This window comes from Pholcus phalangioides, unplaced genomic scaffold, assembly GCF_987345545.1.
Source record: "Pholcus phalangioides strain wild (caught in Gottingen) unplaced genomic scaffold, Ppha-v1.0 ptg000015l_1, whole genome shotgun sequence".
Lineage (NCBI taxonomy): Eukaryota > Metazoa > Arthropoda > Arachnida > Araneae > Pholcidae > Pholcus > Pholcus phalangioides.
The window spans coordinates 3,095,561-3,118,010 of NW_028301608.1; the positions used below are offsets into that span (position 1 = coordinate 3,095,561).

The 22,450-nt window shown below is 38.5% G+C and overlaps 1 protein-coding gene across 1 annotated transcript in view; it reads right to left on the minus strand.

Annotated features, from left to right (window-relative positions):
* LOC149075252 (dystroglycan 1-like) overlaps nucleotides 1-18,903 on the minus strand; it is a 44,404-nt gene extending 25,501 nt beyond the window's left edge. Inside the window, exon 1 of the mRNA XM_089242569.1 lies at nucleotides 18,768-18,903. The gene's annotated coding sequence lies outside the window, so the exon portion shown is untranslated. The remainder of the gene's footprint in view (nucleotides 1-18,767) is intronic.
* Between the last annotated feature and the right edge of the window lie 3,547 nt (nucleotides 18,904-22,450).

The window sequence follows — 22,450 nt, forward strand, 5'->3', positions numbered from 1 at the left end:
GTTAAAAAAATGCACTGTGACCTAGTGATGCTAACCCTGCAAACGGTTTTTTATTTCGGTTTTTATTCATTTTTAAAGTTTCTATGGACTTTTTGCCCACCCTGTACAAATACAAGGCCACAACAGGCGAAACGCCCAACGAGGTGGCTGAGAAAACTCAGAACAAGTATGGATGTCATATATTATGAAAAAGTCGGTAGAATTCCTGTGGGTGGGTTTGAACCCGTGCACCCTGAACTCTTCCCATCTCAAACTTCATGTCTTACCAACCCACCACAACATTATTCTTCACGTTTTCACATCTCCATTCTTCATATACATTATTCACAAGTAGAGCCCGAAAGTTTAGGCACAATTCGTCAAAATAGGCAGGCAAAGGCAATAAAAATGCTTGAAATAGGCATTAAAAAAAATTCATTTGCAATTAATGGAAGAAAGGGAAAAACAACTAAATGCCTTAGATATTGAGTATCTGAAAACTGGCCAAAAATTGATTGCACTCACTTCGTCCAATTATAGCTTATAATAACTGCATTATTTTCAAAGTTAAAAGTTTATGAAAAAATAAAGTGCTTGTGTGATCTTTCAGGATGAGGTCGATTAAAGGGCCACTATTACCAACGCCCGTAGAGGAAATTATTCTAAGGTTCTTTCGAGTTGATTCTCACTTATTTCCTGCATTACTTGGAAAATTCATTATCATTTGCATAATTGAAACACAGCAACAATGTTTTATTATTGCAGAATTTTTTTTCATTCATATTAGGGGTCATTAAAGTATTACGTCAGTATCGAGGGGGGGGGAAAAGGGGTTTCGGATTTGCTGACTTTTGATCACAAGGAGGGGAGGGGGGTTTGAAGGTTGCTTACGTCATGAACCACCCGTTTTTGAAGACATGAAATATTCTAAGCTGCTAACGAAATTTTGCTGACAAGGGGGGGGGGGGAAGGGGGTCAAAATTGGCTAAAAATCTGCTGACGTAATACGTGAATGGCCCCTTACCACATATGAGGACATATACTTCAAGGGCACGGCCCGGGTGTGGCCGCACCTGCCCAACACTCCTTAGAGAGTCTCTGGTGAATTCGATCGAGTACTAAAATAACTTGCCATGATTGTTTGCAGTACATTTGTGGTGTGAAAATAAAATGTCCCCCCGCCAATACAATACAATAATGGCCCCCAGAGCCCCTCGGAACTCCTACACGGCCTGAATGAGCCAAGACGTCAACTCTAATGACCTTATACATATACAATGCAGTCAAGTCGTTTGAAGTTCTCTATGCTCAAAATACTCAAGTTCTACTGAATATGGCCTCTGAAATTCATGAACAAACTTGAAACAATGTTAAAATAGTCATTTATATGCAGGAATAATTCAAAAAAGGCGTTTTTACAAAAAAGTTCAAAAATAGGCATTTATATATAATATTTTGCTGAATTTCCGGGCTCTATTCATAAGCAAGATTTTTTCAGTAACACTAAATGCTTTTCCACGACCTGGTTGCTGAAATGTTTTGTCTATCTTGTTTAGATTCCAAGATAGCATAAAAAGTTCCAAAATTTTCCACCAGGTGGCATTCTAACCTTTCCTATCATTTTGCGCGCACTCGTATTGCTATACCCCTACGCTACTTTCACGATTCTATCTTCGAGTTATTAAAGATTATGTGAAATTTCCAATGTTCTTTATTTCTCTCAAACATTATCCTTTTTGCTCCCGGGCATCCCTAAATGATTCTTAGAGGTTGAAAATGATTGTAAGAGGCTGCGCATACGTCACTGTATACGAAATCTTTAATCAATCTTTATTGGTCATAACTTTTGAACGGATGGAGATAGAGCGATGGAAGAAGCTTCTGGGGATACTAAATTGGACATGCACTACACGATAGTAACACCCAAAATGACACCTGGTGGAAAATTTTTGCACTTTTTTACCTTGTCTTGAGAAATTAATGGGCTTGAACAAAATCTCATCTTAAATTTGTAAAATTCTATTTCTATTCTATGAGATGATACCACAGAGTGAGTCTAAATTCATGGGACAAACTTTAAGAGTTGATATAAGGCACCTAAGTAAGCATTTTTGGCCACAGAATGTGCGCGTCCTAATCGCAATAGCAAAGGCGTTAGAGGTGCTTTTAGATCGTGCACAATAGCACTTCATCTCAGTAGCAAATACCATATTTTCTTGATGGATTTACGGTGATATGTGTTATCAACCATCCGAGAATGCACGCGGTAAGGAAGCGTGTGAAAAAGTATTCACATTTTGGTAGAGAAACTCGAAACTACACAAGCTCCAAAAACTACATTTCTGGAGCCGTATTCAACGAATTGAATACGGCACCCCTATTACATGACAACCGTCTCTCACAAACTCTAATTCTCTCTCAAATTCTTTTTATGTGTCCATTTCCTGGACTTCTGTACGCACTGCTATTGAAACCTTTGGGGGGGGGGGGGAGCCTCATCGCCAAAATTAGTGCCATTAATGTTACCGATGTGTTTTATTAAAGATTTTGCACCTCAGCTTTTCATATTCGATCACTCATCCCATGACAAAAAATGCTTGTTTAAGTGTGTTCTATGACCCCTTAAAGTTTGTCCCATGAATTTAGAATCATCCTGTATATAAAGCTTACTCAGAATCACTATTATCCGAAAAAATAATTTTCAAGAAGAATTTTTCACCCCTCTCCAGAATTGTAAGGGGTAATTTTGTGTTAAAAAGGGGGGTTTTTTTAATGAAAAACAGAGAAATAACTCTATTTAAAAAAATTATCTAAAATTTTTGAATGATTATTTTGACTCCTCACGAAATTCGGAGGAATAAAATTGAATTTTGATGCGTGAATCACGAACGCTGCTCTTTCTTTCCTTCAAACCGAGCACAGCGCAGGTCTATCACCATCTATGAGCGATTTACTACCTACTGAGTTGTGTCGGAAGAGTAACTGTGTGTGTACCTTACAGTCTGAGTGCGTATGTAGGGTTGTGTTTGATTTTTTTTTCAGTGCTGCCATCTATATTTCGGAAGTGAAGTGAGTGATGTGTTGTGAATTACATTTGTACTGTTTGTAGGTCTGTTGCTCTATGTGGCGAACGCTGCTCAGTCATCATAATTATTAACATTTTATAACATACAAAATTTTCTTCAAATGTTACGGGGTGAATTTGTTTCGGTACAAAATTGAGAGTTGCAAATTTAACTAATTTGCACATTGTTTAACTGTAAACCGCATGAAATCCTCCCTTTTTTTTCCCTCGTTGAGCCGTTTTATTGGTAACCCTATAAACGGAAATTGATTTTTTTCCTTTGTTAGGGTTTGACGAGTAAAAAAAAGCATAGCATTACATATATAGGAAAAGGTGTCGCTGTGAGAGACCTGCTCTGAAGAGAGAAGAGAACCTGCTTTTCTCTCACATTTTTTCTCTTGATCTCCTAAATGTTAGATAAAGGTACTGGTTTCAGAGATTTATCGCTGGTACTTTGAGACACTTTGACTATGAAGATATTGAGAAAACTTGAGGGAACAGACAGGACCTGGAATCGTAATACCAGAAGCAAGAATGCACTCTTTCATAAAGGAGCAAGCGTGCAGTTTGGTGCGTTCCCCCCCCCTCTCACCCCAGTAATTTTTCTGGAAAGGTCAAATTAAAGGCTGAGGAAAAATTCAGCTCTTCTTACTTGTCCGGCTCTGGATCACGAGAAACGAATTTAAAATAACTTTTTAAATAAAAGTCTTCCCACATTATACTTCCTCTTTATCGGCCTTAAGGGTAAGTAATGATCATGACACTCACAAGAGCGAGGCTGACAGGACTCCGTCATTTTTTCCTGTTTTTCACGCTATAAATTCACTACAGAGGGGTCCACCAAGAGTCCCAGCCTAGAGGACCTGCTGCAGGTTGTGGGGTTATGATAATAATGGCTCATCAGTAAGATCTGTAACGGGGATGAAGTTATCTGTCGTAATTAAGAACGGTAAAATAATCCTGGACCAAAATGCTGGACAGTTTTTGTAAAAGCCGGTCATTGACAATTTGTTCGATAAACAATGGTGTGTGGCTTTGCACTTGAGAAATCCGATTTGACCAGGTCACCTAGGCTAAAGCCCTGTCAACCTCCCGCCAGGGTCGTCGTTAGGGGCGGCACAAGAGGCTTTGCACCCTGGTGGCAGGAAAGCTTGAGCCGCACTGGACTCGCCACTTATCCAAAGCTTATTATTATTTCCGGCTTTATTAAAGAAATAGTAGTAGTTTGTTTTTGCTGTTTCCAAAAACCTAGTGTGAGCATGTCTCCAATTTGAGAAAGTCTTCCCACTGACACCTGGCAAGTCAACATGTACTTACATGACATGAAAATTCAGTAATTTACCATCTTCACTTCAAAATTTGTATGTAAGAGAGGTGGCAGCACCAGCAAGAGAGAGACACGAAGCAAGCACAACTCTTGAGGACATAAATACGTTGAAGCTTAGGCTGACCATATTTCCTCCAGAGAAATACGGGATATCGGGATTCCAAATACGGGAAAATACGGGACATCGCCAATTATTGCCAAAAACTACGCCAAAACCAAACAAAGTTGCCAAATATTGTTGAAATTACGGAAAATCACAATGGCGGGAAATGATGCATTACTGCAAATTGCAGTGGATTAAAATGTATTCCACGAAAAAAAAAACATTTACCAAGGCAAATGCGGGAGATTAATATTCCCATATATAGTTGTAACTATCATAAAATAATTTGAGTTGAAAAATAATTTGAATCTTCGACTTCAATAAAGAATAAAAATTCAAGTAGGCTTCGTGTGAAATACGGGAAAAACCGGGACACTTTTGCCAAAAAGTCGGGACGGCCAAAAAAAGAGAAAATACCGGGACTGTCCCGGGAAATACGGGACGTATGGTCACCCTATTGAAACTGGCACATGTACCGATTCGTTAGAAAATTCCGCTCAAGAATATGTACGAGGATCATTTACGGTTAAGCAATAGTTTCAAAAACCTAACTCTATGAGAAAGGATTTTTTTGGTTACTTCCGATGAAAACCAAAATACAAGGCTCGACTTGGTGCCAATCTCAGACAGAATTTTGACGTGAAGCTGAGCATCGAGGTAGGTGTACTTGCAAGCTTTTTAAATATCAACGAATATAGCAAAAGATAACATATTCGGGGCTCCCACTCAAAAAAATGAGAAAAACTAGGAAAACGCAGGACTAAAAAGTAGGATGGGGGAGGGTAACCCCCTTAGACAACATAATCATAGCATAATGGAAAAAAAATCCCTCAAAAAAAAATTTCAAATTAAAAAAAAAAATTAAGTTTGAATTAACTTCTTTTTTCATAGCACTATTTCAGTTTCCTATAAGACTGACTCAAGCCAAAGCAAAATGACAAATGACTTTTATTTTATACAAAAATTGCCACGTTTTTAAGACAAATAAATTACACTGGTCGAATGGTCGACGCGTTTCGGCTCTTCAATGGAGAGCCGTCATCAGGACCTCGTGGTCAGAACTCACACGAATGAAGAGTGATGTTTACGTCTGGTCGTCCGAAGAGTTCGCCTTTGTATTTGCTGCGTCCGAGTGGTCTTTGGATGCGAATTGGGGAGCCATCTGTTGTAAAGTGTTGAAAGTTTTTTCACGACTGAGGTTAATAAAGCCTGTCCAAGCTGACGAAATAGGTGGTGTGTTTCTTCCATCATTAACGAGGAAATTCTGGCATGTTCTGATGAAGTATCCCTCGAGAAAATTCAATTCCGAATTGTGTGTTGCTTTTTGTCGGAATTGAATTTTCTCGAGGGATACTTCATCAGAACATGCCAGAATTTCCTCGTTAATGATGGAAGAAACACACCACCTATTTCGTCAGCTTGGACAGGCTTTATTAACCTCAGTCGTGAAAAAACTTTCAACACTTTACAACAGATGGCTCCCCAATTCGCATCCAAAGACCACTCGGACGCAGCAAATACAAAGGCGAACTCTTCGGACGACCAGACGTAAACATCACTCTTCATTCGTGTGAGTTCTGACCACGAGGTCCTGATGACGGCTCTCCATTGAAGAGCCGAAACGCGTCGACCATTCGACCAGTGTAATTTATTTGTCTTAAAAACGTGGCAATTTTTGTATAAATTAAAACCAGGCAAAGTTACTCATTTTTTTGTGATGACAAATGACTTGTTTACAAAACCAATTTTTGGCCAAAACAGTGTACTAGCAACCACAGATAATTCTTTGCTGTCTCTCCTCATATAATTATATTACATTCTTCTTTTGGAGTCTTCCAAAGTGCAGAGCTTGTCAACTCTCTTCGACAAGGCACATCATATTTTGAAGACGTACGTTTTTTAAGAATGACGCTCCTTCAAGACTATTTTCAAAAGCACAGTGCAAAATGTGTAGATTACAAGATCCGATGTAAATAAGGCAAGGTGAACCTGTTTTACAGCATTGTCCATCATTTTTTAAAGGGATTTGTTCACATTTTACTGTTCAATGCCAGTGTAATCATTTTTGACAAATGAAGCACTTCAATTTCTAGCTCTTTGTTGAGCATTGTAAATATTGATTATGCCTCTTCATGCCTTAAAAATACAGATAACAACTGAATGCTATTGGATAGCATCAGAATCACCAAACCTAGAATAGGCCTATGTATCCAACTGCTTTGGAATGCAAACTGTTGTTTCACCTATTTGCATCGTAATTTTGAATGATGAAAGTTACTGTCCAAGACCATGAAGTAATAAATACAAAATTATTTTTCCCATCCAGACAGAAGTTTTTAATCACTACTATACGTGTTGAACCCTCAAACTAAGCAAATGAAAAATTAATCAACCAAATGGTCCACATACACCCCCCCCCCCAAATAACCTTAAAAATGATAAAAATTTCTGCTTTGGCAGAATCATTAATTGCATTCTTCAACAATTGTAATATTCGGCAATATATCAATGATTTCCTGCTCAATTAAAATCAATTACGCAAATTTTGTCGATAGGATTTGTGGTAAAAAAGTAGGAAAAGTAGGACAAAAACTAGAAAGTAGGACAAAACCGAGAAAGTAGGACAAAAACTAGAAAGTAGGACAAAACCGAGAAGGTAGGACAAAAGTAGGACATTTTACCAAAAAGTAGGAAAAGTAGGACGAGTGGGAGGCCTGCATATTAACCCTCTGAGGGGGGGCTTTTTTACATTTTATACAAAATTTACTGAAATTACTTTATAAATGAGATGTCCGGGCCTTACGAATGTGAAATATGATATGAGAATTTCTTTTTTGCATTCCTGAGAAGGGGTGAGGGGTGGTTAAGCGGCGTAACCAACGCCCTTTTATAATATGATATTGATGAATTTTAATTAATGATATTAATTTTACATTAAAAGGATAAATATTGTGATAAATATTTATCCCTTCATATTTAAAAAAAATGAAACTTTCAAAATCTTTTAGGTCAACGGTTCCCAAACTGTTGAAGTGCGACCCCCCCCCCTATAAGAGTTTTATTGGTGAGTGGCCCCTAACCCTTTATCAACTGCGGTTAAAAACTTGATTGATAAATGGCGCTGCACCGATACTATTCATGTGTGTACATAAGCTACTCTGCATTGTTTTGACTTTTTTGAAAAATCGACATTCTGAGATCGAGGGTACCGATGGGGTTGTTAGCCAATTCGCAGATGGCGTGAAGCTAACGGGGATAGTCGGGAATTAAAGCGATAGGGAGTTGCTTCAGACAATCCTAAACAGGATTGCAGCGAGAAAATGAATGGAGCGTGTCTTTTAGCGTTGACAAGTGCATGGTCGCTCATTTTTGTTCGAACAACCCACGTTTGTCTTACGAGTTGAATGGGGTTATTATTCCGGATGTGCAACTAGGATCACCGATCTGGAAATTCTTATTGATGAGCAGCTTAGGTTTTGTAAACATTGTTCAGCGGTGGTCAAAAAACTGAATAGAAATGCTCGGTTTCATTTCAAAAAGGTCTCTTCGCGTTCTCCTAAAGTCGTTCTTCCACTTCTCCGAGGCTTAGTTCGCCCTGGATCGGAGTATGCCGTCAGGATCTGGAGGCCACACTTACAGAGGGACATTGACTTGATCGAGAGGTGCTCTTGATTGCACACCGGCTTTGAGCTGCTAAAAGAGACTGATTTTTTCGAAAATATTTACATTGGAAGAGCGCAGATGTCGGGGGGGGGGGGGGGGATATGATTGAAGTATTCAAAATTTTCAACTGGAATAAATAAAGTGGACCATGACTACATCGTCAATCAACTGCTTCGACAAAGGAACACTAGTATCGATTGGTAAGGGGCAATTCTAGGTTGTAGTGCCACTTTGACTAATAGGTTGCGAATAACTGGAATAGCTTACCTCGGGAGAGTCGTCTCCGGAGACACGATTGATATATTTAAAAAGAAATGCGATAAACATATTGGAATAAATCGAGAAGCTCTTAGACGAGACAACCATACTATTTTATGGGCAGTACATTTATATTTTACCGTAATTATTGGTTTTTTTATTGCTCTTATTTGGTTGCTGTATTTTTGAGATAGTTTAGATATACATTTCGACGTCCATATCGGCTTGCGTGTGTATATGCAGCGGATACATCAACCTGTGTCTGACAAACTGATTTCCACTGATTTCTGCTACATATGTTTAATTCTGTTTTGATCCATGTGGGTCCTTATGATGCTGTCTACCCGTTGCAATGTGGGCTTTTTTTGACTTGGGTTCCTCGCTGGTGTGGCGGGCGGGTGTCTTTGCGTGTTTGTATGCAAGAAGTACTGCAATTTTATTTTCTTCCTTTTTTTTAAATCATGTTTTATTTTTATTTTATTATTTTTTCCCCCTCCTTTTCTTTTTCTCCAGAGTGGCTTCGTTAACCGCTTATATCCCTCTTTGGGACAGAGTGGGAGCCATGTTCTGGTTTGGTGGTGTGTCTGACAAACAATGAAAGTTGAATGATTGTAGCGCTTCCTATCGTCGAGATCTGGAACTACAGTACACGATTTCATCAAACCTGATGATTAAAATTTTGCAGTATTTGGCTGTCTGCCAGCATGATTTTTTATTTTTCATTTACCACTTTGAAGACTCGATTTTAATATGGAAGTTTCCTTTTCCAGACAACCCCTGTAGTTTCTTATTTATTAAGTGTGAGTTTTGCTTCTGACTAGTCAGTACGTATATGGATAATGAGTAGCTCAGCTAAGAATCAAGCTGTTTTTGGTTTGACGTATACAGTATTTACAGTGGATACCGCTTATAATGGTTTGCAAAAAATCGTCATGAAAAGACGTTGTAAGCGAAAAAAAGCTTTAAACGGGAAATCTTGATGGAGATTTATTGGATTTGGGACCACGAAAATGAATCGTACTAAGCGGGAAAAACGTTGTAAGTGGGAACGTTATAAGCGGGATCGACTATACTTAAATTGGGAAAGAATAAAGTAAATTTATTTTAAAACGTGTAAATTTTGGAACACCTTTCGCCACCTCACCGCAACTCATTTGCGCGGCCCCCAAGGGGGTCGCGACTCACAGTTTGGAACCACTGTTTTAGGTTATTAAAAAATATAACGACAAATCTGGTACTTATTCTGATTCTATTCCGTACGATTTTGTATCAACCAATACTAAGCATTAAGCATTAAAATATGTAAGAATTAAAATCATACAGTACAGAAAGTTATCTATAAATTGTTCAATAAACATTTTTGTGCAAAATTCATTCGTATTATTCTTTTCTTCAAACTTACTTTGGCAAATCATGAATTTTCTGAAAACATGCGTCACCCTTCTGATAAGGACACGGTGGCATTTCACAACTACGCATTTCACAGAACGTGATCAGTGGGGTTTCTCTCTTTGGTAGTATTCAAGTTCAAGGTACTTTGCTCTGTTGTTTTCACTGCAGTGGTCATATTTTTACTGTAAAGAGGAAATCCAGGGAACTACGTAAGGCAAAGGTGCTCAACCTTTAGGAGAGTGCGGGTCACTTCATTAATTTGAAAAAAGTGCCGCGGGCCAATTAATAATGTCATCTGTAACCGCAGGTTACTTGTGTGATATGAAATGTGCCGCGGTGCACTTGAGGATTTAAAACTTTGCCGCGGACCAACTAAGTAGTATGGAACTGCGATGACTCAAGTGATCTGCAAATTTGCCGCAGGTCACTTAAGTTATCTGAAAATGTGTCACGGGTCACTCAAGTAATATGAAACTGTGCAGCGGGTCAGACGTAAGTAATGTGGAACTACATCGCGAGTCACCAAGTGCCGTGGAAGCCTGAGTCATTTTAAATTGCTCTACGGGTGAATTATGTGATCAGTAAATGTGCCACGAATCACTTAAGTGCTCTGGAAGTGTGCCGTGGATCATTCAAGTGATATGTAAATATGCCGTAGGTCACTTAAGTTATCCGAAGAATATTAACAGAATATTTTGAAGTTAAATGCAATACTTAAAAAGTTCAGTCCTGTGATGATTTAAAAAAAAAAGTTTTGATCGTAGTCTGCTTTCTCTCTCTCCCCTGACGAGTGCTGTTTCTTCGCTGCCAAATCTCGCCATCTTTGCAGCATCACTATTCCTGTAGCTTCTTGTTGCTCAATGTATTTAATTGCAGTTTCTAGAGCCTCAACTCCGTCGTTATGTGAAATTCTGAAAGCTCAACAGTTGGTGCTTGATCTTTTTTTGTGTGTGGTGGGACGTCAGATAATACGGAATGAATGATGAATTGCATAGTATTCTGCTGAAGACACAGCGGCAGAGAAGTATTAAAATAAATTCACTTTACACATGACATCCAACCAGCGTCGTCTTAATGCATGGGTCCGACCTAGCACGGGCGAGAAACCTCAAGTGCAGAGGGGCCTCATGAAAATGAGATCTGGTTCAAATTATCTAGAGTAAGCATTTCTAGCAAGGTAAGGGGAGGGAACCTCAGAAAAATCATTTTAGCCGAGAGCCTATGATATACTATTTAAAAAAAAAAAAAAAAATTATGAAAAAACAAAAAAATTTTGTGAACAAATACGAAATTTCTGACCTCAATTTTTTTTGCGAATAAATGCGAAATTTATGATTTTTAAGTTTTTTTTTACGAAATTTCGGATTTTTTTTTGCGAAATTTATGTATTTTTAAAAATTACGTGAGGTCGCGGGCCACATCAGATGACTCCAAGGGCTACATTCGGCCCGCGGGTCATAGGTTGAGCATATTTGATGTAAGGTTACCTTCTAAATCGGGGTCTTTAAGCATGACCCTCGAAGATTTTTTGCAATGGCAAAAAGAGGCGTATACAGTTATAGAATCTATAGAACAGGGGTTCTTAACCTTTTTATTTGCATGGACCCCTTGTGTCAGTAGAATGAAGACAACGGACTCACTCTCTGAAAAGCACTTTTAAACGCATATGGAAATATAATAAAATAAAAACTACGAAACAGTCATATAACGAGTATGTGTTTCTTCTTCACCACCTTTGAAACACACAGAAAACTTGCTTGAGGGTAGCATTTCATTATAAAAGTTTGATGAAAGATCTTTTACAAAACTTTTATAGTGTAATGCCGAACTAAAGCGAATCGCAAGGGACCGGGTATATTTTCAAAATTGAACATGTTTCTGCGTTATCAAAATTCATTTATAAATGAAAAGCAGTTGGTGAGAGCTCTCGGATTAAAATTCGTGAAGAAATCAGATATTTCCGGAAGAACAAAAAATGTGCGTGTACAAGGGATAAATAAAATATTAAATCCACGTTATATGTGTATTTTAAATGCTTTCCGCTAAGTACCTTTTCTCTTTACATAAACAAAATCTTTTAAAATTCGATGATTCAAAAACCTGCTTCTGATAAAATAGTTAACAATTTTTATAGCTGTTGACAAAATTTCTTTCAGAGCTGGTTGAAGAGTCTTTGTTGCCAATGCATATCAGTGCAAAAGGTAATGAGAGACATTGACTTGAGGGGAGCTTCTTTTTTCCATCAAAGTAGCGAAACCAGATTTATTACCAAGCATCGCAGGAGTTCTGCCAGTGCAAATTGAATGAAGTTTCTCTTTTCAATCAAAATTTCGTCTGCGAAAAAAATGCTTTCAACATTTGAAAAACATAGATAGCCTTTATAGTTTCCGAACGACGTTCTCAAAATGAGAATTCTTCTTTGATGACTTCAACATGCACATAGCGAGCAAAAACAAAAAGCTGGCAATATTGAGAGATAGATGTTTGTAGCTTCATCCAACTGCATACGAGGACGCTGTCAAATCCTCGATGAAATTATGAATACACTTAATTTCGTTCATTGTATGAAAAAATGTACTTAGTTTTCTCTCAATCAAGCTCGCGGACCCCCTGAAATGCTGTCATGACCCCCAGTTTAGAAACCATATATATAGAAACATAGGAAAAAATATTCTACATGAAAAAAAAAATGTATTCCAGAAAAAATGTCCCAATCCACCATTACAAAGCACTTATATCTCTATAAACACAGGGGTTCTTGACCTTTTCAACCACAACCAAACTTAAACAACAAGATCGGTAACCCATGGGACTGTTTGCTTTCGAAATTAGTGGCGCAAAACGTGCATCTATACGAAGACTGTAAGTGGATTTGTATGAAGTCCGGAAGCCCCGCCAAATCAGTTTTGGGTCGTGACCCACAACTCAAGAGCCCCTTGCTATTAGAATTTGAACGATCCATCTCGAAAGCCCCAGTGACCCATAGGTCAAGAAACTCCTGTCCTAACGAGGCAGTGCTCGAGCCTTATCTGGTATTGACAAGGATTGTGGTGAAAAAAAGAATTTTCAGAATTACTTTTATAAAAAAATTCAGAAATTATTCAACGAGTTTAAAAAGAAAAAATTTCATAATTTGTAGAATGAAGTACGATTTCGCAATTCACAGAAATTCATGCAGCAATTAATGAAAAATACTTCAGGAAGTAATTTCAGAATCGATGAAAATTCACGTTAATTAAGAAATATTTCTGAATCTCAGTAAAAATTCATATTTAATGAAAAATAATTTCAGAACAAAGAAAAACGCTTATTTAATGGAAAAAATAATCGCACAATAATTAGAGTTCTCCACTTACATAAGCCGCCCCCTTCCCTATTTGACTCGCGGCCCACTCTTTAAGACACTACTATTTGAATCTAGATACAGCAGTATATGGCTTGCGGGCCCTTGGTATTCATGGAAATTTATTTTTTGCTCGCAATGTCTGACAGGTTGAAGACCCCTGTTATGTAAATATAATATCCTTCTCTCCGCAGGTAACATTTTAAATAATTTACACTCATGCAGTGTGCACCCATTAATGTGCCAGACACGGAATTCACGTGCCTGTTCTTGGTTCTGAATCCAAGCGATTCTAATGGAAGATCTTTAATGGAAACCCTATCCGCGTGTACATCTAAAAAAAAAAGACTTGTAGTACACGTATATTTAACGTTAACGGCATTAATGCATGGTCAACGATACGTAGGCAGTACAACATGCACATTTCGTCTTGGTCAAGTTCCAGTGAAATACATAATTGATGGCCACATCGAGCTTGTAAACTCTCGAGTAACACGACCAGTTAAAATGTTCCGAACATTGATTGCTCCACGGTGGTACAAAAAAAAAAAAAAGCAAACAGAATGCTCGGTTTTATTCTTAAAAGGTGTGTTTTCGCGTTGTCCTAGTGAACCTTCCGCTTTTACGAGGCTTGGTTCGTCCAGGCCTAGAGTATGCTTTTGGAGACCATACCTACAGAGGGACATAGACTTGGTTGAAGGGGTGCAAAGAAGAGCCACTAGAACCAGGACATGAAAAAATCACGTTTTTTTTCATAAGAAGATTGGATTTTTCTTATCAAAATTAACTGACTGCTTATAAACCGAAACAAATCTTGTTAAACCATTAAGAATTCATGTTCTCATATCACCTAATTATTTTTCTCCCCTAATCTCTAATTTAATTCAGTCTTCATGAATAAACGAAAAACGAACAACAAGCAAAAAATAGGAACACTAAACAACAAATCCATTTATGCCACATGAAAGGTCATTGAGACCAAAAATTAACTTCTTGGATTAACATTTCTCTCCGCGTACAGAGAAAAGTGCTTTCATTCCCTTCCTCTTTAAAGCGAATGCCTGGTGGCGATTCAGTATCACGTATGGCGCAAGGTTCCTCGATTCACTCTGTACTATGTACTGTACAACTAAATGAAGAAAAAATATATTCTATTGACAAGATTGTTTCTTGCGCAATTGGTGGATGCATTTATTATGATGTGTTTCTGACTTGCACGATGTTGCTTAATAATTTACGCATTTTCATTCTTTCGCAGATTTAAAGACTTTTGGTAAAAAATGTGCAAACTCTAGACTTTTTCCACTTTGCGTATTAAAATTTCAAGTCGAACGGTATTTATGTTAATACAACAGCAATTAGGGCATCATAGAATTCAACGCTTTTTACAAAAACTAATTTCAGTTTTTTTTATCGGGGGAACTCTAGTGCCCCATTGTACAATCCGTCTCAAAAGTTTAGACATTATAGATTTTTAACTGTGCCATGGATACCGTTTCAAATTTTGATTTTAATTTCTTTTTGTTTGTGATCAGAATGCAAAAAACTACTTTAAACTTTGGTCGTTGTCGAGGAAAATAAGTTTTGGATTTTTTAAACTCAAAATTTCGAGAAATATCTGTTTCGAAAGTTTAGAAAAACTTCCGATTGATTGTACGCAAATCTCGAAGACTACGTCTATATGGCGTATCTGAGACGTGATGGTACAAAAGTGTAAAGCTATCGGATTGGTTTTCATTAAGAAAAAAACTGCCGAAGTCGTTGCATATTTTGTACGATGAAAATCCCTCGAGTACTTCATTTGAAAACAAAAAGAAAGGCTGTAAAAGGCATTACTATTGCTTTGAGAAGGTCAAAATGAAGTGTCAGACGTGTATTGATCCTACGGGTGTCCCAAAAGCCAAATCTTGGTTGTGGCAGGCAACGCAGTACAACTTTACGCGAAAACAAAACCGTTGGAAGATTGGCTTCAACGCAAAAAATGACCTTGAATGAAATTATGAAAGATCCATAAATGAGTGGTTAGGAAATCGCCTGTCACAAGGAAGCACCTAAGAGAGCTGGAGAAGAGAGACTGAAATGGGCACGAATCATGTGTTTTATGGAAATAAATAGCTCGGTAACATTTATCATATTATTATTTACATATTTTTGCAAAACAAAAATGGAACTCGCATGTTCCAGACGGATGTTTTCAGCAGACAGTAAGGTGGGACTTCGATAATGGTATGGGCAGCATTTGCTTCTAATGGTCAAGCTTCTCTAAATTTTGAAATTGGTCGTCAAAACTCTGATGATGCTTAAAGGAGATCCTCGAGAACAATTTGCTACTGATTGAAGATTTAGGACGACTAAACCTGACATTTCAACATTATAGCGTGCCTCTTCAAAGATCTGCTGTCACTCTTTGCTATTAAAAACCCTTTAATCGCGAAAATGTACCGGTTTTAGACTGGTCTCCGATGAGTGCTGTCTTGAATCCTATTAGGATGTAAGGGGCAGAGGTGTCGACATGAAGAAAACATTGGGGGGCTGAAAGTTACTGGTCGTCCTGTATATACGGGTCTTAAGCGCGTACGCAGGACGGGGAAGGGGCATTGCATTGTTTTTCAAAAATTATTAGGGGGGCTCTGTCCCCTTACAAAATGTATTAGGGGAGAGAGTTGAAAACGCCTAGGCCTCTAGGTTCCAGCGCCTATGGTATGGGGCATACTTACGATAAATGTGTTAGCAAAATGAAATACAGTATTTTCAACTGTTGATGACTTGTAGAGCTCTATCGAGGAAGCAGGGTGCAGTTTTGATGTTGAAACCCTACAGAATTTAATTAGATCCATAGAGGGCAGTGTGTTTGAGGTTTGTTTTAGAAAAAAATGAAAACTCTATTAGCTATTAACAGCCTGTAATTTTTGTAAATCTTAATTTTCTCTAACCGTTTGAGGAAGCCATTTTTTGTATTTTCGATGCTATAAATATTCTAAATGTTATTTCGTATAAATTTTTTTCCTATAGCTGCAGAAATGCTTCGAGTATTTTACCCATTAAGAAATTGCTAATTTTACTCGCCGTATTTTTCTTTTTATTTCAAGAAAAGTGCATTATCTAAACTTTCGAGACTGACTGTAATGCATTGCAAATACTTATTGCAATTAGGTCTAAGTTTAGCTCCCTATATTTTTCTGCAAATTTTTCCCATGCGCAAAATCTAGAAATAGAACAACTGTCTTTCTGCACTGTATCTAAAGATTATACATAGATCCAAGTCGATATTTACCAGATCTTCTATATTTCTTTTAATCAACAACTTTACGGCATTTCAACTACATGCATACCATACTTACTTCAATGTCATTGAAGTTAATAATCAAATTAAAAAGAAGATTTAAACTTTGTGAATTAGTTCAATGATTTTTTTCAAAAATCAATCGATTTAAAACAAGGCTTGAACTGTGAAGAAAGACTTGATTCGTTGAAGATGTTTTCCCTGAATCAACGTAGCAATCGTGGAGACATGATCAAAATATCTAAGATTTTCATAATGATACGATACGATTGATCATGAAATATTGGATCACCGTCACTCAACTTATCCGACTCGGGGAAGCCAGTTTTGGTTGGTTAGAGGCAATTCCAGGTTATTGTGCCGCAGAGAGTTTTTTTCTGAAGGGTCTTAAATGCATCGAACCCTTGTTTGTCGTGACTTCCCCACACGATAGACACCTTCAAGAGAATGATAACCTGGGCAGAAGCAATCGAGAAGCTATCCATACTTGAGTGAATGACAACCATATTTTCATGGGCAGTGTAATTTAGATTTTTTGAGGATTTTTCATTGGTCTATTGGGTTTCAGTATTTGTGACTTTGTTTCTTTCAAACCGAGCAAAACTCCGGTCTATCGCCATGGGCAATTTGCTACCGATTGAGTTTGCCGGAAGTGTGAGATGTGTACCTAACAGTCTGAGTGGGTGTGTGAATTTTAGTGACGAGACTTGTTAACGGGAAGATCAGCCCGCATTCACGCCTCGAAGTTTGGAACCACAGAAAACGAACTTCAGCCTACCACCACTATGACGTCGGTGGGGTTTCGAACCCGGGTCCTTCCGTTGCGACCACTCGACCCCCACCGCGTAGCAGTATTTTGACTATTACATCCATTTTTTCGTGGGCTTTTTTCCAATATTACAGTATTTCCCCGCATTAGCCGGCGTACCGTAAAACTCGAGGTACACCAGGTTTTTGAATGTTGGGGTATGGTCCACTCCTGGCATGCCGGGTAAAGCGAGGTTTAACAAGGCTCAAAATATGCATTTAGCCAATCCAATGAATTTTTACAATAAATATATTTAAGAACATTCCAGAATCTGAGACTTAAAATTTGCCGGCGAAGCGAAAATGTGGATATACGAGGCATGATGGTCTCTCCGAGGACGATGTCACTCTCCGCTATCCATACAAAGGTTTTTAACAGCTGGCTGATGCGAAGATATCTTTTGGAAAGCGAGGGAAATTCAACTGTGCCGCTGCGGGGAATCGAACCCACGTCCTAAACCACTAGACAACAGAGACAACGAATAATTCAATCGTGTGCGCTGAACGGGACCGTACATGGACGGTCGGACCTTACTCAGGCCAAAGCTCACAATTGCTGACAATGCCAACCAGATGGCGACTTATTCGTATCGACGTTATCTGGTCGACTTATCCGACTTATCGGATATGTCGCCATCTGGTTGGCATTGTCAGCAATTGTGATCTTTGGCCTGCGTTAGGTTCGACCGTCCATGTACAGTCCCGTTCAGCGCACACGAGCGCCAAGGAAAGATTGATATTCGTTGCCTCTGTAGTCTAGTGCGTTCTCCCGGAAAGTGAAAGGACGTGGGTTCGATTTCCCGCAGGGGCAGTTGAATTTTCTCTTTCCACACTATATCTTCGCATAAGCCAGCTGTTAAAAACCTTTGTATGATGGTCTCTCTCGCTGTTTTCCGGCATGCCGGCTAAAAAGGGGGAATACGGTATTTATTTTTTTTAGAAATTTATTTTTCCTCTCTAGATTTTTCTTAATTTTTTTTTTTTACCTTTTTCCATTTTTTTCAGCCATCTTGTTGCGAGTCCTAATTTCTTATTGTTATTTAACAGATGCAAAAAAAAATTGCATAGGATATTGCATAGATTATAAAAAAGACGCGATAAAACATATTACACTGTAATATTCACGACAATGGATCCAACAGTTTTTTCCAAATTTCTTGGGGACCTGTACAGGTTGCATTTCTCAAATGCATCGCGATATTCAAAGAATGAATGTAACATTGTTCCCGCGAGTGGAAATCGGTCATTTACAATCTAAAGATAGCATCAAAGAAGAGAAATTATCGAACTCGTACTTCTTGACCTAGGCTAGACTAGATCTAGCTCTAGTATGGGTGAGATAGACGACAAATCACCCGCCCACCGATCGATGCAGCCTAAATATCCCGATAGAGTGCCGACCGAAACACTTTGTGTGTGCGTGTGTGTGTAAGGAAGCCCTCCACACACATAAGAAGAGACGCTCGTCTTATCTAATATATTAAAAAAAAAATGGAAAATTTTTTTTTCTCGGATAATCGATGAGCAATTAATCGACGATTCACTTACCGATGGTTACGAGATTTCTCATAATTGCAGAGTATAGTCGCTCTCTTCTGTAGTCTTCCACACACCACGCCGATGTCCGTCTTCTCCACGACACAAGTCGTATTCTTTTACTCTCCGTGTCATCCACGCACGCTGCCTATCCGGTACTGCGTCAAGAGTTACGCTCGTAGTATGCACCAGGGGGCGCTCCGTTCCCACGTTACGTGCAGATTTCATTCCCTCCGCTCTTGTTTTCCCCCCACTTTTGAATAAATAGCACGTTTTTTCCTTCCAATCATCGACCGGAATCTAATTTCTACTCGAAACGTCCTTTTTGAACACGAACAACTTTCGCGTTGTTTTTTTTTTTGGCACTTGCGCCTCGCGCGGAACGAAACGTAAGAAAATCGTTCGTCTTCAAATTTTGTTGGAAAGAACAACTTCGTACCGTCAAAACAAATTCTGATTCACGGATAGGCGACTTCGGATGAAGGTTCGGTGGCGATCGTGATGGCAGATTGGCTTTACATCGGAAACACGTGGGATGAGCAGCAGCAGCATGGCTCCACCAGCAACTGATCTGATGTCGAGTCATCAGCGAAGGGAACACTTTGCCTGCTATATTGCGAAATGTGATTATACGTGAAGAAATCGCGGCATTTCATTGGCAGAGGTGAATTTGTGGTTGTTGTGCCGTCTGTGAGCTGCACAAATTTTGCCGCCCGTTTATAGGGTGACCAACAAGCGCTGTAGTGGTTGAGTGGTCATAGTGACGGACTATATATAGTGACAGACATCGCGAGTACCCGGGTTCCAATTCACTCATTATTAAACAAACTCATTACACAGAAACAAACCAATACGTTCGATTCATAATATGTGCATGCACTTTCCACCATGTACCAATTCGTTAGAAGTTCCGCAGAGGAATATGGAAGAGATGCATGTGTGGTTTAGCATTATAGGATTACCAACAAAGCTTTTCGATGTGGAAAAAACAAAGAGGGAGCACAAATATGATTTTACCATCTTCTTTAAGATGAGATATTTCGCTCTTGTACGCATAGGCGCTATCAGTGTACATTCTGAATAAGCTTTGAAAACAGTGACCTGATAGTCCTAAACCGATTTCATCTCATCAACCCTTCCTCGTAGATATATGATTCTAATTTTAAAAAATGCTCAAAATGTGTTCAACACAGGGCCGTCTCAAGAGCCTCATGGAGTCCCCGGGCCAAGTGATTTTTCTGAGGCCCTACCAGGCAAATTCTTGAAAAATTCAACTGCTTTTCATTTTTCTTAGGCCCCCGGGCCGTGCCCGGGTGGACCCATGCGTTAAAACGGCAGTGGTTCAAGAATCACTTGCACCACTTCGACAGCGACTATACGGTGTGTCATAAACTAAGAAATCTAATTCTTTATGCTGTTCTTTTGTTCTCTAACATATATTTAGAAAGCGCTTTACTGTATCTCTTGAGACAACCAAAAACATTTCCCGTTTCGAAGCGCCCCTGAGATATTTCAATTCGAAAAAAAGGAAAAAATTGGGGAGGAACAGTATAAACTAACGGAAAATGCTTCTTTCCCTCATTCGTGATGTTCTTTCTCAATTTTTCTCAGATTTTTGAATTCAAATTTCCAAGAGAATATTGTACTTGGAAACATTAAGTTATTTTATTTGTTGGCTTCAGAAGAGACAAAACAACAACTTTCTAATTGGAAGTTAGATACCGGGGGGTCGTACAAAAATATTTTTGTATACTGTGGAGGGAATTATCGTTGGAGCGAGATTTCACTGTAATTATTTATTTAAGCACTCTATTAGAAATATGGCATAGGGTGGCGAGATAAATTTTTGGATGTTGTAGGGAACCGCTACACCAAGGGATAGCACTCCTACTCCAAAAGTTTGTCATACCGAAACATATACAGTGATACTTCGGCCGACAAAGCTAATACATAAGTAATTTTTATCACCAGAAGCATGCATTTTAGAAGCTGCGATCATTACATTTTTAATAAAATTTATGTGTCAGGGAAACATTTTCTGGATATTATGATGAGAACTCGGAAAGAAAATTCATCTTGTCTCCACCAGGAAGCGAACCCAGTCCCTTTTTGCATACCGGTAAAGTATGCTATCGTCTACACCACTGGAGACACGACCCTGCCTTCCTTATTTCACGCACTGTGGCGTGAGGCGCTGAAGTAGAAGCATTAGCAGCCTGTCTTAATTTCAGGAAATGCCCCTCCTCCCTCAGGTGGAACGGTAGAAAGAGATACACAGCTCTTCTCAGCCCAAGATATCAAGGAAACATATTTTCTGGATATTATGCTGAGGTGAACTCGAAAAGAAAAGTCATCTTGCCTCCACCGGGTCTCAAACCCAGGCCCTCTTGCATACCGGCGCACAGTGTATTTAACCCTTTTTGCGCCATTTGGACGAGATGTCTATAGTGAATCTCTCTCTTTCCTCTTATTGTAGCATTGACAAGCCCAGACATTTTGAAATGTCGAAAAAATTTCCATTAATTTGACGGCGGGCAGTAAGAATATGGAATAAATAAGTAACTTGAATTAAGTATTTATTTTTCATTCATTTGAATTCATTCATTAACTAGTGAGGGGCCACCAGGTTTCAGGACGTGAAACCTTTTTTTTTTGCAACGGCAAATCTCTGTTTCAAAACTGTCAACAAAATATATATATATATTTTTTTTTTGCTTTTTAGTTTTGAAACATAAAATGTGCAGTGATCTCTCACTTAAGCGTCGGCGCAAGGGAACAAGAAAAAAAAGACGCATAAGTGAGAGAAGCGTATAATGGAATAGCATATCTTTGACCGGGAGAGCAGAAAATTCTCTTATAACCGAGAGAAATGCATAAGTGAGAGGGTATTTAGGTGAGAGATCACTGTACCGAACTCACAAATTGTTTGAAAGATTGTTCTATGAAATTACTCCGAAAAGAAAAAAAATCGATTTTTCTGTGGTTAAGTAAATTTTTCTAAATATTTTTTTTTTTTTTTATAATTTCATAAAATTACATTATTTCCGACAATATTGCAGAATAGTCTGAGTATACTTGCTTGATGAGCAAAGAAACTGATGAGATGCGGTGGATGACTTATCTGAGAGAAACTAAGGATAAATTTGACCCTGACTGTATATTCATAATAAAAAGTAAGTGAAATCTCGATATAACGATATTCTGTGGACGAAGAAAAATATCATAGTAGAGCTGTTATCGTTAAATTGAAAGACTTTGACATTGAATACCGACCACCAGGGCCGCAACTAGATGCTTGATCAGCTGAGGCAAGCACACATTTTATCACCCTCATTTAATGTTCAACGAGACGTTAAAAGATTAAATTTGCGCCCCCTTCTGGTCCGGGGTAAGAGACACACCCCCTTGTTCTCCTCACCCCACTTACGGCCCCGTGACCATGGACCACGGGAAACTTCCATACTATAAAATGATTTACTGCACAGCCCTTTTGTGTACTACACAGAAAGTAGCTTCGCGGCAACTTAATAAATACTTTCGAAAGGTAGATAGCGCAAAATAACAATGTTTATCAAACGCGCTCGAAAGAGCAAAAACTATTGAAGAATTTAAAAATATACAGCAGGGTAATTTCCAGCGAAATATATAAAAACATATCTTCGCATATGTTTGGGTTTCAAATTCTATAAAACAAT